Source organism: Tenrec ecaudatus, chromosome 1 (genome assembly GCF_050624435.1).
Source record: "Tenrec ecaudatus isolate mTenEca1 chromosome 1, mTenEca1.hap1, whole genome shotgun sequence".
NCBI lineage: Eukaryota > Metazoa > Chordata > Mammalia > Afrosoricida > Tenrecidae > Tenrec > Tenrec ecaudatus.
Window position 1 is genome coordinate 212,012,331 of NC_134530.1, and position 15,096 is coordinate 212,027,426.

Here is a 15,096-nt window from a genome sequence, read left to right on the forward strand (position 1 = left end):
AAAGACCAAGATCCTCAATGAGATGGATTAACACAGTGATTGCAAAGGGCTCAGGATTAGGAACAACTGGGAGGCTGGTGGAGGACCTACCGTGCAGAGTTTTTTCTGTTGTGCATAGGGTTGCTATGGGTCAGAACTGGCTTGATGTTACCTAATCACAGCAACATTCAAAGTCATACGTCATCTTTCATGTCTCCATTTTAACGGTAAACCCACATAAAAATGTTTTGGTGTTAGGCTTAATATTTTCTTAAAATTGTATTTCCTTGAATGGTTACTAATTAATATTTGTTTTGCCATATAATTACTAAAAATTGAATTATCAGTCTTTGATATTTCCCCTCATTTTCTGGAATTGTGTATTATTAGTATTATAAAATAGATTAGATAAGAAAAATAGTATAACACACTTAGCAATAAATCAAAACTCCTGAAATATTATTATAATGTAAAATAAATGAGTCAAAGAATTTTAGATGTTGAAATGACAAAGAGCATGGAAGCAGGAGATAATTAATTTCAAGGAATTACACAAATCTGCTTATGAATTAAAAAGAAGCCACGCACATGAGGTGAGACATGGCCATTATTGAAAAGAGGCAAATAGAAATCCCAGAGATAGAGACTGAGGCCATCTGGAATGTTGGTCCACAAATTCATGATTTTATGCTGATTCTTGGCAAAGATGGCAACCAATGACCCTGTTCTTGAGAGACTGGAACAGAAGGAGGGCAGAGGCAGATCAAAGTATTGAATATCTTAAGCAGCAAGTTGCTCTTCTTAAGGAGAAAGAAATTTTGCAGGGAAGTCTGAGAAAGGAGAAGAAACTTTGAGTTGAAAATGCAAAACTGAAGGAAGAAATTGAAGAACTGAAACAAGAGCTAATCGAGGCTGAAATTCCAAATGAAGTAAAACAAGTACCATTTCCATCTGGTACAAGCTAATTCTGCACTTTCTACAAGTGATACAATCTACACCTACAACAACCATCCCCCCTGGTGCCAAAGAACAGATAAACAGAGGAGGAGAAGAAAAGCAGGTGAAAGAGAAAATGGAGAAGAAAAGTGAGAAGAAAGTGAAAAAACAGCAGGCAGGAACAGGAAGTGCTGATTCAAAGCCTATTGATGTTTCCCGCCTGGATCTTCACACTGGTTGCATCATGACTGCAAAAAAAAAAAAAAAAAAACAACCCTCCTTTTGCAGATTCTTTGTACGTAGAAGTAGATGTGGGAGAATAAGTACCATGAACAGGTGTCAGTGGCCGGGTGAAGATTTTTCTCGTAATCTGAAACCTGCAGAGGGGAGGGAGGTGCTGTCACAGCGATGGTGATGTCGCTAGTGTCCCAGAGAAAGCAGGAATATTGGTTCCTCTTCATGGGTCCGTTCCTAGAGACAGAATTACTTTTGCTACTTTCCGTGGAGAGCCTCACAAGGAACTACAGCCTAAGAAGAAAATTTGGAGCAAGCCTGATCTTTGTAGGAATACTGAGTGTGGAGCTACATACAAAGGTGTCCCCTTGGAGGTGAAGGGGAAAGTAGTGTGCAGGCTCAATCTATGAGCAGCAGTGGAATCAAATGGAGTGAAACACTTCAATTGCAGACATCCACAGAAGAAAGTTTTAATAACAATACAACAGAATGTGTATGACTGAAAAAAATCCTAGACATAATAAACATATACAATCTGAAATAAAAGGTGTGCTATGTCTCTCAGGTTGCACACCAGAAAATGTGGCAAAATATTAAAATTAAGCATAAACTGATAGATGCAGAAAATTTACAATGGCTTGTAGTACAAAATAAAATTATTTAAAGTACATAAGATTAGGATCTCAGAAGGAGAAGAAATTATTTTACAATACATTATTTGGTAAAGCAATGGATGATTATATTCAAAATATATGGAAAATATAAACTTTCAGTTAAGAATTTAAAGAATAAGACGATCCAAACCAAACTAAAAGATAATTGACCTGCTAGAGGTTGGTAGAAAAGTGAACACCGCAAATGAAGGCACAGGAAAACCCCATGTGATCAGGGAAACAATGAAACAAGAGACCTTCAGCCAGAGGCTAATCAGTCAACTATGAAATGCTGAAAGAGAAAAAAGTTATTTTAAAGTTTTGTATGCAGTAAAAATTATCTTTCAAAAATGAGTTATAATAATGATGTCAAAAAAGAACTTGGAATTACACAAAGTAACAAAAGCACCATAAATGTTAAATTAAAATATCATATTTAAAAATTGTTCTGCAAAATATAACTGGCCTTTTAAGGCAAAAACAACAATAATATATTTTGCATTTTTGTTATATAGAAATAAAATGTCTGAAAACAGTAGCGCAAAGAAAGGTGGGGCAAAATATAGTTGTCTTTTTACACAGCACTAAGCTCATAATTTAGGATAAAATTTAAATGTGAGAGCTGAACAGAACATAAGTGAGACCAAAAAGAATTGATGCCTTGAATTTGGAGCAAGGACATTGAATATTCCAGACCATAAGAAGAAATCTTGCAAATAAAAGAATAACCAAAATATTCCTTAATCTCCAAGATAAAAAAAATCATCTCACATACTTTAAACATATCATCAGGAGGGTACATTTAAGTAAGCTCAAGTGACTTACACAGTTTCAAGTGTTCTTTGCATTTGGGGAACAAAATAAGTCTGAAGGAGTAAAATCACAGATGCCAGATAGATGGGAAGAGATTTCTCAAGGAAAATGCCCAGCCAGCCCTTGCTTTATCTCAAGGCAAAAATGTGCTTATTTTGACATTTGGGTTACTAGATGGGGCTTTCTATGATTTTCTTCTATGAAATAAAATGTTATGATTATTTTAAAATGAAAATGGGGAAGAGGTAATTTGGTGAGAATCGAAGAGGCTGCAGACCCATATCCAAAATCACACTAGAAGTGGTCAGGGTTGTTATTGAATATTCCCCTTGATACTGTATATTCCCCTTCCAAGGCTTTCCTCCTGGAAGCAAAAGAGTACTTGAATGATTTACAAGAGACACCTTTTAGAAAATGACGGTAGTGGTGTTATTTGAGAAGTGGTATATTTTATTGACAGAAGCTTACATTTTGTTGTTAATAGAGTTTAAAGAAGTTAGACTTCTTTATTGAGAGCTGCTTCCATTCTGAAGTTAATCGAGTTTGTCCCCATGATTGACAAATAATGAATCTTCAAAATTGTTTGCTTCCTAATCTCCAGAAGTTTTCAATATATTTTACTATGTGGCAAAGGGTAATTAAGGCTACAGATGGACTTAATGTTGCTAATGACCTAGCAATAATCGTTGCAGATTATCAAGTTGAGGTGAATATTATTGCAAGTGCAATTCCACCTATTTCCTTGATTTTACTCTCCATGACCGTGCGTGTTGCAGAATGGAACTACTCATGGGTTTCTTGTCTGTCATGTATAGAATCTGATTGCCTGGCTATTATAGCACTGATTGGTGGATTGGAATGGCTTGGACGAGCAGGACCTAAAAGTGTTCTTTAAAAGCGAAGAGAGACTTATAAGACTTGGCAATCAGAGAGAGGGTAGGAGACTGTAGGATACTGACTGAAGATAAAAGAGACCCACGAAGCAAGGAGCGGACCAGAATGAAGTTGGAAACGGCAAGAAAATGGATTATTTCCTACAGAAAGGAAATTCGCCTTGTCAGTACTAACAAACTTTTAAGGTGCAAATGGACATTACCTAAACTCTGACAATAGTAAACTGGAATTAAAACTGTTTGTATATTATTTATATATTGATCAAGATGATAAAACTAGATAAGGGGATTAAGACATAATTTTTATAGTTTCCTAGAGAGCTCCTTTTCCAGAAAGGTAATCTCTGGGAATATAAAACAATCCACTATGTCGCAGCCACTAAGTTTGGGTTGCCTGGTTTGGTTTTGTTAGTTTTAACTCCTGCAACAGAAAACAAGTAAACTTTCTGAGTTACATCAGAGAAGTCATTTAAGTTATGTCTTAATAGACACTTTTGATTCACAAAATAAAATGTTGTTTTGCTCAGAGTAAGTAGAAGACATGGTTTTGCATCCAGAAAATTCACTCTGGTTCTAGATTTAATGCTCTGAAACCCTACCAAGTCCTGTCTCCTCCTGTGACATCATCAATGTTATGAGGTAATTTGATGTTCAAATGTGATGGCTTCATTTTATTATGAGGGAATGTGTGTAATTATGCTGAAGAATTAAATATAAACAACACAAAACCAAACCAAAACTGTTGCTTGGATGAAAGGAGGCTCTTGACAGTGAGAGCAAATAAAAAATATTCACTAACAAGAACACAATTATACATAAAACACACATAATCTGTTGTCCTGTTAGGCTACTTAGGATACAAAAATAAAATGCTCTAAATGGCAATTTGATGTTGCTGGTACTGTTTATGGGAGCATTTAAAACATAACTATTGATATATGTCCAGGTTATATTTTTAATGCTACCATTTAAAATAAAGCATTTTTCCTTTTCTTCTGACACTTTATATCCAGTATAGTATGACAAACATATACCTTAATATTAGTTTACCATTGGTTACCATTTAAGGTTTTATGTTGGTTTTGTTTCAATACTAATTTGGTGTTATAATAATATGCTTTGCTCTTCCCACATTATTCTCATTCAGAGTGCATTATATTAGGATTGAATAGTTCTGAGAAATCTACATTTGAAAGTTGAGTGAAATTTTACAGGTTATTTGTGTTAAGTACGTTAATCAGCGGACAACTAATAATAAAAGAACTAACAACTCAACTCTAATTCTGGGAAAAAATATAACCAACACCCTTAAAAGATGGAACATAATAGACTAAAGTTGATTTGCAATAGGAAGGATGAGTTTATTCATTATTGCCCAAGTGATACTAATGGTTAATATACTTGGTACTAACCAAAAAGTTGGAATTTTGAATCCATTTTCAGGTGCCTCGGAAGAAAAGACCTGGTCATCTACTTCCAAAAATTAAATCACTAAAAGCCATGTGGAGCACAATTCTACTAATATTCATGAGGTCATCATAAATCAGAGTGGAATAATGAAAAAGTGGTTTTGTATCTATTAATGTATTTTTCAATTTTTCGGTATTCCTTCTACATATTTTCCTTTTACGCACATTATAAAAGTAATCAAATTACTCATGGAAATTTGATGAGTAAATAAAGTCTCTTTGTTGAGCTTTTTTTCCTTTCAATTTCCTAATAACTGGTTGTATATTTTCTCCTTTTAATAATTATTATTTATTAAGCAAATCATTGCTAATTCATTTTGACAACAGAGTAGAAATGCTTCTACTTTATTGTTGGTTTGTATTTCAATTATTGTTATTTTGTTATATTTCTGCTACGGTTATTTCTGAATCTTAATTCAATTTTAATACCATCATGGAGCTACCTGAGAGAATAAATAATTAATTAATGAAAGAAGGTGTGCAGTAAGATATTTATGTATAAATAATCAAATGTGCCTATACACGTATAATACTGATAACCATACTTCTTTGTATATAAATGTTATTATATATGTGGAAAAGTAAACATAAATCTTCTGATAGTGCTAAAATGATGAATATTTAATTTTTGGTTGTAGAATTGAATGTCATGGGTTAGTGTCCGCTTTTTCTTTCGCTTTTATATTTTTTTGCATAAGCATACATAAATTGTATTAAAAATAAAGAAAATTGTGTATGCATTGACTTTTGAACAAAATAAATGCTGCGTATAAAATCGATGTGATGATAAGAATCACATGTTGAATTCCGCAGTAAACTGGCTCACGGGAGTCCTTCCAAAGGCAGAATCAGCAGAGAGCTGGAGAGGCAGGCCGCTGCCCTGGCAAGGAACAGGAAGAGGGCGAGAAAAACCTGGGAGCACCAGAGAGAGATATGCTTGCAAAAGTGTGGCAGTGACTCTTCTATCGAAAACCAAGTCTGCTCAAATCCTGCTCTTGTTGTTTCTATATATGTGGGAGTGATTTGAATGTGCACCTATGTTGCTTTAGAAAGTGGTAATGAATGGGATGTGAGAGAATATACTTGGTAATAAAATTTCTGAGGAAGATAAGTAGTAGAATATAGCTAGTGAGGGGAGAAATGGAGCTTTCATTTTCAATATATAATATACGATATTATAGGGTTACACATATATTATATGTATTCCACTGATATTTTATACATGTATTATATATATTATATATGTTGTTTGGAAATGTGACACACTTTTCAAAATGGCAAAAAAAAACAAGCTTTTCTGTATTAGCTGCAAGCATGTTATTTTGCAGATATTACAATTACTGGTCCCAAAACGAATCTAGGCTCCCAGAAATGTTTTGTTTCTGCCTTGGCGAACTTAGAGGATCTCAAATAAAACTCTCAACTTCAATCTTTTAGCAAATCAAAAATATCCTCCCAGTGATGCCTTAAAACGCCAAAGTAGCAATTTCCTTGAAACTCGCATATGTAGGGATCCTTGGGCCATTTTGATGTTTTTGGCCAGCTCTATTATATGGAAAACGTAAGCCTTTCATGGACTTCTCTATGTTACCCCATGCAATGCCATCGTAAAGAACCAACAGCACTTCTCATTTCCCAATTTCCCAATTCTGACCCCATTCTAGATCCTCTATTTAGCACTCCAATTAGAATATGTATGACTGTCAGGGGTGGAGAGAATTAAAAGAAGGACGGTGCTCCTATTTAGGAGCCATATAACTGATGTCTCTCAAAATCATTGTGGGTTTACTTTCTTTCTTTTTTTTTTTTTTGAGACTGTAACTCTTTAAAAAAAAAACATTTTATTAGGGGCTTATACAATTCTTACCACAATCCATACATACATCAATTGTATAAAGCACATCTGTACATTCTTTGCCCTCATCATTTTCAAAGCATTTGCTCTCCACTTAAGCCCTTTGCATCAGGTCCTCTTTTTTTCCCCTCCCTCCCCATTCCCTCCTCCCTCATGAGCCCTTGATAATTTATAGATTATTATTTTGTCATATCTTGCCCTATCCGGAATCTCCCTTCACCCCATTTTCTGTTGTCCATCCCCCAGGGAGGAGGTCACATGTAGATCCTTGTAATCAGTTCCCCCTTTCCAACCCACTCACCCTCCACTCTCCCAGCATCGTCCCTCACACCCCTGGTCCTGAAGGTATCATCCACCCTGGATTCCCTGTGCCTCCAGCTCCTATCTGCACCAGTGTACAACCTCTGCTCTATCCAGTCTTGCAAGGTAGAATTCGGATCATGGTAGTTGAGGGGAGGAAGCATCCAGGATCTGGGGGAAAGCTGTGTTCTTCATCGGTATTACCTCGTACCTTGACTGACCCATCTCCTCTCCTAAACCCCTCTATGAGGGGATCTCCAGTGGCTGACAAATGGGCTTTGGGCCTCCACTCTACACTTCCCCCTTCATTCACTATGGTATTTTTTTTGATGATGCCTTATACCTGATCCCCTTGACACCTCGTGATCGCACCGGCTGGTGTGCTTCCTCCATGTGGGCTTTGTTGCTTCTGAGCTAGGTGGCCGCTTGTTCACCTTCAAGCCTTTAAGACCCCAGACACTATCTCTTTTGATAGCTGGCATCATCAGCTTTCTTCGCCACATTTGCTTATGCACCCGTTTGTCCTCAGCGATCGTATCATGGAGGTGTGCACCCAATGATATGATTTGTAGGTCTTTGATGCCTGATAACTGATCCCTTCGGAACCACGTGGTCACACAGGCTGGTGTGTTCTTCCATGTGGGCTTTGTTGCTTCTGAGCTAGATGGCTGCTTGTTTATCTTCAAGGCTTTAAGACCCCAGTCACTATCTCTTTTGATAGCCGGGCACCATCAGCTTTCTTCACCACATTTACTTTGTTCACCCGCTTTGGCTTCAGCAGTTGTATTGGGAGGGTAAGCATCATAGAATGCCAATTTAATAGAAAAAGTATTCATGCATTGAGGGAGTGCTTGAGTGGAGGCCCAAAGTCCTTCTGCCACCTTAATACTAAACCTATAAATATAGGCACATCGATTTATTTCCCCATCCTCATATATATATTTGCATGTACATGTCTTTGTCTAGACCTCCATAAATTCCCTTTGACTTCTAGCTCTTTCCTGTATTTCCCTGGATTTCCTCCTGCCTCACTATCATGTTCCGTCCCAACCTGGGTTACAGCTATACCTCTTCATTATATTATCTTATCCCTGATCATTGCCTACCAGGTCTGCCACTCCTACCTCACCACCAATTTGGATCCCATGTTGTTCCCTTGTCCCTGGGCTTGTTAACACCACTTCCTTACCCCCACCTCCACCTATCTCAAGTCCCCCCAGAACTGTCGGTCCCATTGTTTTTCCTCCAGATAGTTCATCCAGCCTGTCTTATTTAGACAGACCTGTGGAGACAATAACATGCATAAAAACAAGACCTAGGAAAACAAAGCAACAGTATACAACCAGACAACAAAACAAGAACAACAAACCACTGACAAATAACAAAACAAAACACATCAAGAAAGAAAAGCTTGTAGTTAGTTCAAGGATCGTTTGTTGCCCCTTAGGAGTGTTTTCCAGTCCAGTCTGTTGGGGTACCACGCCCTGGCCCCAAAGTCCACTTTCAGCATTCCCTGGGGACCTTGCCACTCCATTTCCTTGCTGTTCCACTGCATGCCCCCAGTGATTTGCCTCGGTGTGGTGGGATCAGGTCAGGTGCAATTCCCACACTGTGTCTCCGGTGCTGTCCCCTGTATTGCCCTTGGTCAGTGAGGTGCATCATGTCTCATAGTGGGGCCAGCCATGTTGTTCTCTCTGTGGGCTGGCTGCTCTAATCAGAAACATCAGCCTCACGGCCTGATGAGCCAGACTGTGCTCCACTCTCTCCTCCTGCCCCTTCATCTGCTCCCGTGTGCTCTGATTAGATATGTCCCTCTCCCGGAGCTGCAGAATCAATGTCGTCCTTTCAAACAAATTCTTCTTGGGGAAAGGTCAGGAATCCACTTAATTTTTGGTGCTGGGGCCAGTCTCCCAGATCTCTCCACTGGTTCCCTACTCCACGCTAGAATGTTGCATTCACACCTTGCAGCACTGGGTTGAAGTCTGATCCCTCTTTCCCTGTGGAGATATAAATATTACCCTCCCCTTGGGTGGGTTAGTGCCCCATGCCCCGTTCCCCTTTTCTTCCTTATATTCATCCTTTTATTTTCCTTTCCCCACCTCCTCCCCAGTTGTCTACTATGTGCATTCCTGGTTTTGTCTGGTCTCTGCCATACTACAGTCTTCACCCCAAAAATGTTTGCATACAGTAGCTTTTTCCCTATGCCCCTTTTGCATTTTTTTAATACTTACCTCAGCGGGTTCATGTTGTACTTGTCCTTTTCTGCCTGACTTACTTTGCTTAGCATTATTTTCTCCAGTTCTTCCCATGCCGCTATGTGCCTCATACGTTCATCACTGCTTTTTAGTGATGCGCAGTACTCCATTCTATGTATATACCACAGTTTTTTAATCCAATCGTCAGTTGATGGAAATTTGGGTTGCTTCTAGCTCCTTGCAATTGTGAACTGTGCCGCAATGAACATTGGAGCACACATGTCTGGCCTTGTTTTTTTCTTGCCTCTTCTGGGTATATGCCCAGTAGGAGGATTGCTGGGTCATATGATAACTCTATTTCCATCTGTTTTAGGTATCACCAGATTGATTTCCATAGTGGCTGTACATACTTACAGGCCCACCAGCAGTGAATGAGAGTTCCGGTCTCACCACGGTTTGCTTTCTTAACTATGGCTTCAGTGAGCATTGAGTTGTGGATAAAAGAAACATGTAATCCTTTGCAACATCAATCTTTTCTCCATTTACCATGATGCATACTTTAAAATCAGGAAAGGTGTATATCTTCTCCACATATTCATTCACTCTATATGCTGAACAGATAATCTGAGAAATGGAACTGACCATGAATGCAGCATCAAGATAGGAAGAAGGCTTGTGAACAATCTACAATACACAAACTTTGCTTTCTGAAAGTGAGGAGTACTTGAAGCACTTACTGATGAAGATTAAGAATTGTGGCCAAAAAATCTTCACAACTAGACCCATAAACCAAAAAGTGTGTGATACTGAGGGGAAATATTTCACTAGCGTCCTTACTTTACCTTTCAGTGCTTGAATCTAACTGAATGGCACTAGATAGAATCTTTTCTGAAGCAGCCACAGGGATAAATCATAATATCTTATATACACAGGAGAAATTAGATCCGGCCTTCAAAGCAAATAGCAGCACTTACAGCGTTTTGAACATGAATATCACTGACTGCTGTGGGGATGTGCAAGTAGTAACTTTGTTAGAAATTTAAATAATGTAAAGACCCATGGAAAGCCATTTGATTAATTACACTAAAAATATGTATCTTGGACACAATACACAGCTTATTAATGTGCAATTTCTTTTTAAGTGATCGATTCTGAACGGAATTATATCCAACATGCAATGATTTTGTGAGACATCATTCATATGGTTCCTATAAGTCTCAACATTGTCTAAGTCAAATAAATAATCCTCTTCCACCAGTGTTGATTCCCTATGGGTGAGGAATACATTGTCTTTTCTCATTTCTGTGTCTTTCATCTTAATTCATATGAGGCATTTAGATGTTTCTTGAATAACTAATTAGTATTTACCTCTGCCTCTTATATGAATGATTCTGTAGAATAGGCCCACTACCATCAGTTTCTAAAACATGTAAAATATCTTTTCATATTTAATGGATATTCATAAGCATACATTTACTGCAACTTTAAAGCATGCAAATAACCAAATATATATTTATAAAATCAATTTAAGTAGAGGTAACAAAGATAGAAAACTTTGCTAAAACTTTTAATGACTCTAAAATGTATTATGTGCTGAGTTCCAAGATAAACAAGAAGATACATAAATAGAAAACATTCTATCATAGAAATATGCTACTCTGAGGGGAAAAAGCAACAACAATGCACTGACAGATTATAATTATTTAATTCTCATATTTAGCAATTAATCAATTTTCCCATATGACTTTTTAATTGTTTTTTCTGCACTTACATAATTAATGGCTTTGTTAACAACCTCTGAATTTACTTGCTGTGATACTCAATCATACAAACTTGGATGAAAACTTTATGGAAAAACATAATCTTCTAATTTGGCCCTATGGGACTACTCTATATTGTGCTGTATTGTTTTTGTAGGTACTCTGGTCTAGAAAGTATTTATTATAAAATATTTTATATAAAGTAATGATGCACTTTCAAAGGAACAATTAATTGCATTAACAGTTTATCTTAAGCTTATGTTTGCCAGTGTATTGGGAAATAGTCACAACTTAAAACATAGTGCTTGATTACCTGTGTCCATGAATGCTTTTTAATGGAAATTTCTCATATGTAACACAAAAAGCAGTTACTATATTAAATCTCAAATTTATAATACCTCTTTAAACAATTATGTATATCACACAATAAAGTAGATTTATGCACTCCTGGTGTTAAAGGATAGTTTATTCTACACAAATGCCATTTTGTATAATCACTAGCAAAAGAGAGAATGTAAATGGAAGAAGCACTTAAAATGGTCACTCTAGTTCACATTGTTTGTATGTTTTTGTCTACCAAGAGCGAATCAATGTGGTGGCTGAAACTACAACCAGCCTATCTAATTTGATTACCTGTTAAATTGGGGACCTAAGACAACTAGGTTAAACTCTCTTTTTTCCTATTTGATCATCTCAAAGATCTTAAAAGTGCTTATTTCATAAAGTTGTTAGAAAGTTAAGTAAGAGCATAAGTATAAAGTGCTTAGAATAATATCATATCTGTATAGAACTTTATATGATGGTCTTACAAGGCTTCTCAAAGGATTTTATAATAATCTAGCCAAATATATAATTAAAAGCCATAAATTCAATCATAAAACTAGTGAAGAACACATGAAAGCAGCTATTACTTAATGTCATGTGCCTTGGAAATGAAGCCATATTCCAAGGCAGCTAACTGTGGATGCTGACTTGTATCATAGTACTCATTAGTGCTTCAATATTTTGGCTGTCACTTTTAAAGAAGTTCATAAGTTTGCTGCTATCGCACATGTTGACTCTAACAGTGTTAGATGATTTTTAGCTCCAGCTGGGGTCTAGCTATTAAGTTAATTAGCACAAATCATTTTAGTGAAGATTTTACATAGGAAAACAGCAGATAATTGCATGTTTTCTTACTTGAACTTCTTTACTCCATCCTGCACTCACACACAACCAAAAATCACTTAACTGACCTTTGAACAGAAATTGATAATTGCATAGATAAAATATTTATTTGAAATTGTATCCACCCAAATTAATCCTAAATGTCCTGCATTATTATTTTTGAAAAACAGTTCAAATTTCTTTGTCCATCATGTCACAGTGGCTTGCACTAAATAGAGTGATAGAGCTGGGATGTTAAGATCCATGTTTGCTAATAGAATGGGCACTAATCATAGTTTTAAAAAGTGGTTGGATATCAGTGTACTCTTAGATATCTTAAAGGGTGTCTGGATACTTCAGCGCCAGACAGTAATACTGAAAATCAAATCAATTGTTTGAGTCATTCCAACTCATAACAACCCAACAATAACAGTGTTTCCAAGACTGTACATCTTTATGGGAGCAGACAGCTTCATCTTGTTCCTATGGAATGGCTGGTGGACCTGCAGCTTGCCATTAGTATCTAAACATCTAATTCAGAGCAAGGACCCAGATTATTTCCACCTTTCTATTTTGTTACTATAAACATACCCTTAATTGTAGCTCCTTTTAAAGGCATACAGTTGTTGAGGTTGAGGGAAAATTCATGAATCCCCGAGGCAGAAAGAGGGCTAGATTTCTTGTGGCGCTCCTTGAAAACGAACATCTTCCCAGGAACACAAGCTGATTTCCATGTCTATCTTGTTGACCAGAAATGCTTACCTCTAAACCTATCACTGTCAAGGAATAGGGACAATTTTGGCTTGGAGTCAATCTGGTGGCCTGGTGGATACACATTGGGCTGCTGCAAGGTCCCCAGTTCCAAACCATCAGCCACTCTCCATGAGAAAGAAGGGACTGTCTATGCCCACAAAGAGATTCCCACAGGGTCTCTGAGTCCACCTTGATTCAATGACAAGTGAGTGAGTGGGCGAGTGGGTGAGTGAGTGAGTGAGTGAGTGAGTGAGTGAGTCAGTAAGCGAGTAAGCGAGCGAGCGAGCGAGCGGCTGCTGGGACAGGAATGGAAATGCTAGCACAACAGGGATTGGATTACTAAAACTAAAGGGGATTGTGTATTGGTTATACAATAAGAACATCTGCCTGAACAATGGTGAGCATACTTTTTTTTACCTTAAAAATGAGACTACATTTTACTGAAAGCAATTGCCCATTCAGTTGTTTATGAATGAATTTTAATACAATTATCTAAAACTCATTTTTGCCAATTGACTGTGCAATATCAATAACTTTCCTGAATGAACTTTCTAATGTGTAGAATAAACAATAGCTTTTATATTAAATCTCAACTTTGTAATGTCTCTTTAAAACAATGAACCAAGCATTCCATTTAACAAAGTACATTGATATAAAATTAATGTTAACATAACAAATTATATAGCTGTCAAATATGTCCACTATCTTTAATTTCCTCCACATTTCTCTCTTAAAAACAACAATGACACAAAAGAAAACACAATCAGCATTTACTGTTTGAGAAGTGTTGCAAAGATGCAGATGATGAACCTATGATCCCCAAAACTTACATTGATAGAGTGGGCATCAAAGAACACACAAATAAACGCATACTTGAAGTATAAAATAAAGGATAAAGAACATTTCAAGAGTCTAAGGACAAAATAAAGAGCCCAACAAACTGCATAGATGTGCATTTGGCTGCTAACTGAAAGGTCCGTGGTTTGAACCCACTGGCCTGCTCACTGGGAGAAGAGTGAGGCAGTCTGTTTCCCTAATGATTGACAGCCTACTGCTGAGTAGTTCAACTCTGACCTACACAATCATTATAAGTAGACATTTACAGACAGTGGTAGGATTTTTTTAAGTGAAATAAAATAAAGAAGGATTAAATTAAATTGCATGGTGAGCTCTACGGTGAGCTGTGGATGTTTCACTGAGGGAATGATATTTAAGCTTAGTCTTGAAAAATGTGTAGAAATTTGCCAAACAAAATAATTGCTAACGTTGCTACAAGTTGTCTTCAAATTGGTCCCTACTCACGAGGACTCATTGTGTGCAGAGTAGAACTGCTCTATATGTGTTCAAGGCTGTGACCTTTTGTGACCAGGTCATCTTTGTTAAGATCACCAAGCTCATTGTGCTAGGCCAAGTTGCCCAGAGAAACAAATCCAGTGACACTCACACATGTGTAAGAAAGAGCTTTATATGAAGAAGCAGGTACCCAACTCAAGTCCGTGAGGCTGATACGAGGGTATAAGTCCCTTTTCAGACTCATGAAGCCACACGAAATGATGCAAAATGCAGGAATATCGCAGGCTGGTGGGTACAAAGTCTTGTGGATCCAAAGATGATGATGCATCTCCAGGGCTCTGGCAGGTCCAGAGTGGCTAACCATCAGGAAGGTGAAGGCAGTGAGAGAGGGATGTGTGTGTGTGTGGGGGGGGGGGTGACAGGGGGGGAAGCACGTGGTATCCCAGGGCCCTCCTTATGAAATGGACATGCCCGCAAGGAGTTACCATCAGGCTGTGACTTGATTGACAGGTTCCACCCATACACTTTTCCAAATCTTCAAGCTGACATGAAATATTGTAACTACCACACTTCTCTTCTGGGCTGCTTCTGAGTGGGTTGGAATCCAGCATCTGGGCTAATGGTTAAATGAGTCAATATTTACACCATCCAGAGACTCCACAGAAAGAACTGAAGGCAGCAAACCTGTGTGAGCACAAACTCGCCAAAGACTTCTAAGGAGGAATTCATGTTTATCTATATGCAGGATTTTAACAAAAGATACCTAGTCAAAGTCAACATCAGAAATGATGTCTCTTATTAATTATTTGTCTTAATT

General features: G+C 37.4%; 1 pseudogene; it reads left to right on the forward strand.

Annotated features, from left to right (window-relative positions):
- The first annotated feature begins 649 nt into the window (after positions 1 to 649).
- On the forward strand, positions 650 to 1,648 carry LOC142439402 (aminoacyl tRNA synthase complex-interacting multifunctional protein 1 pseudogene; annotated as a pseudogene).
- The last annotated feature ends 13,448 nt before the right edge of the window (positions 1,649 to 15,096 follow it).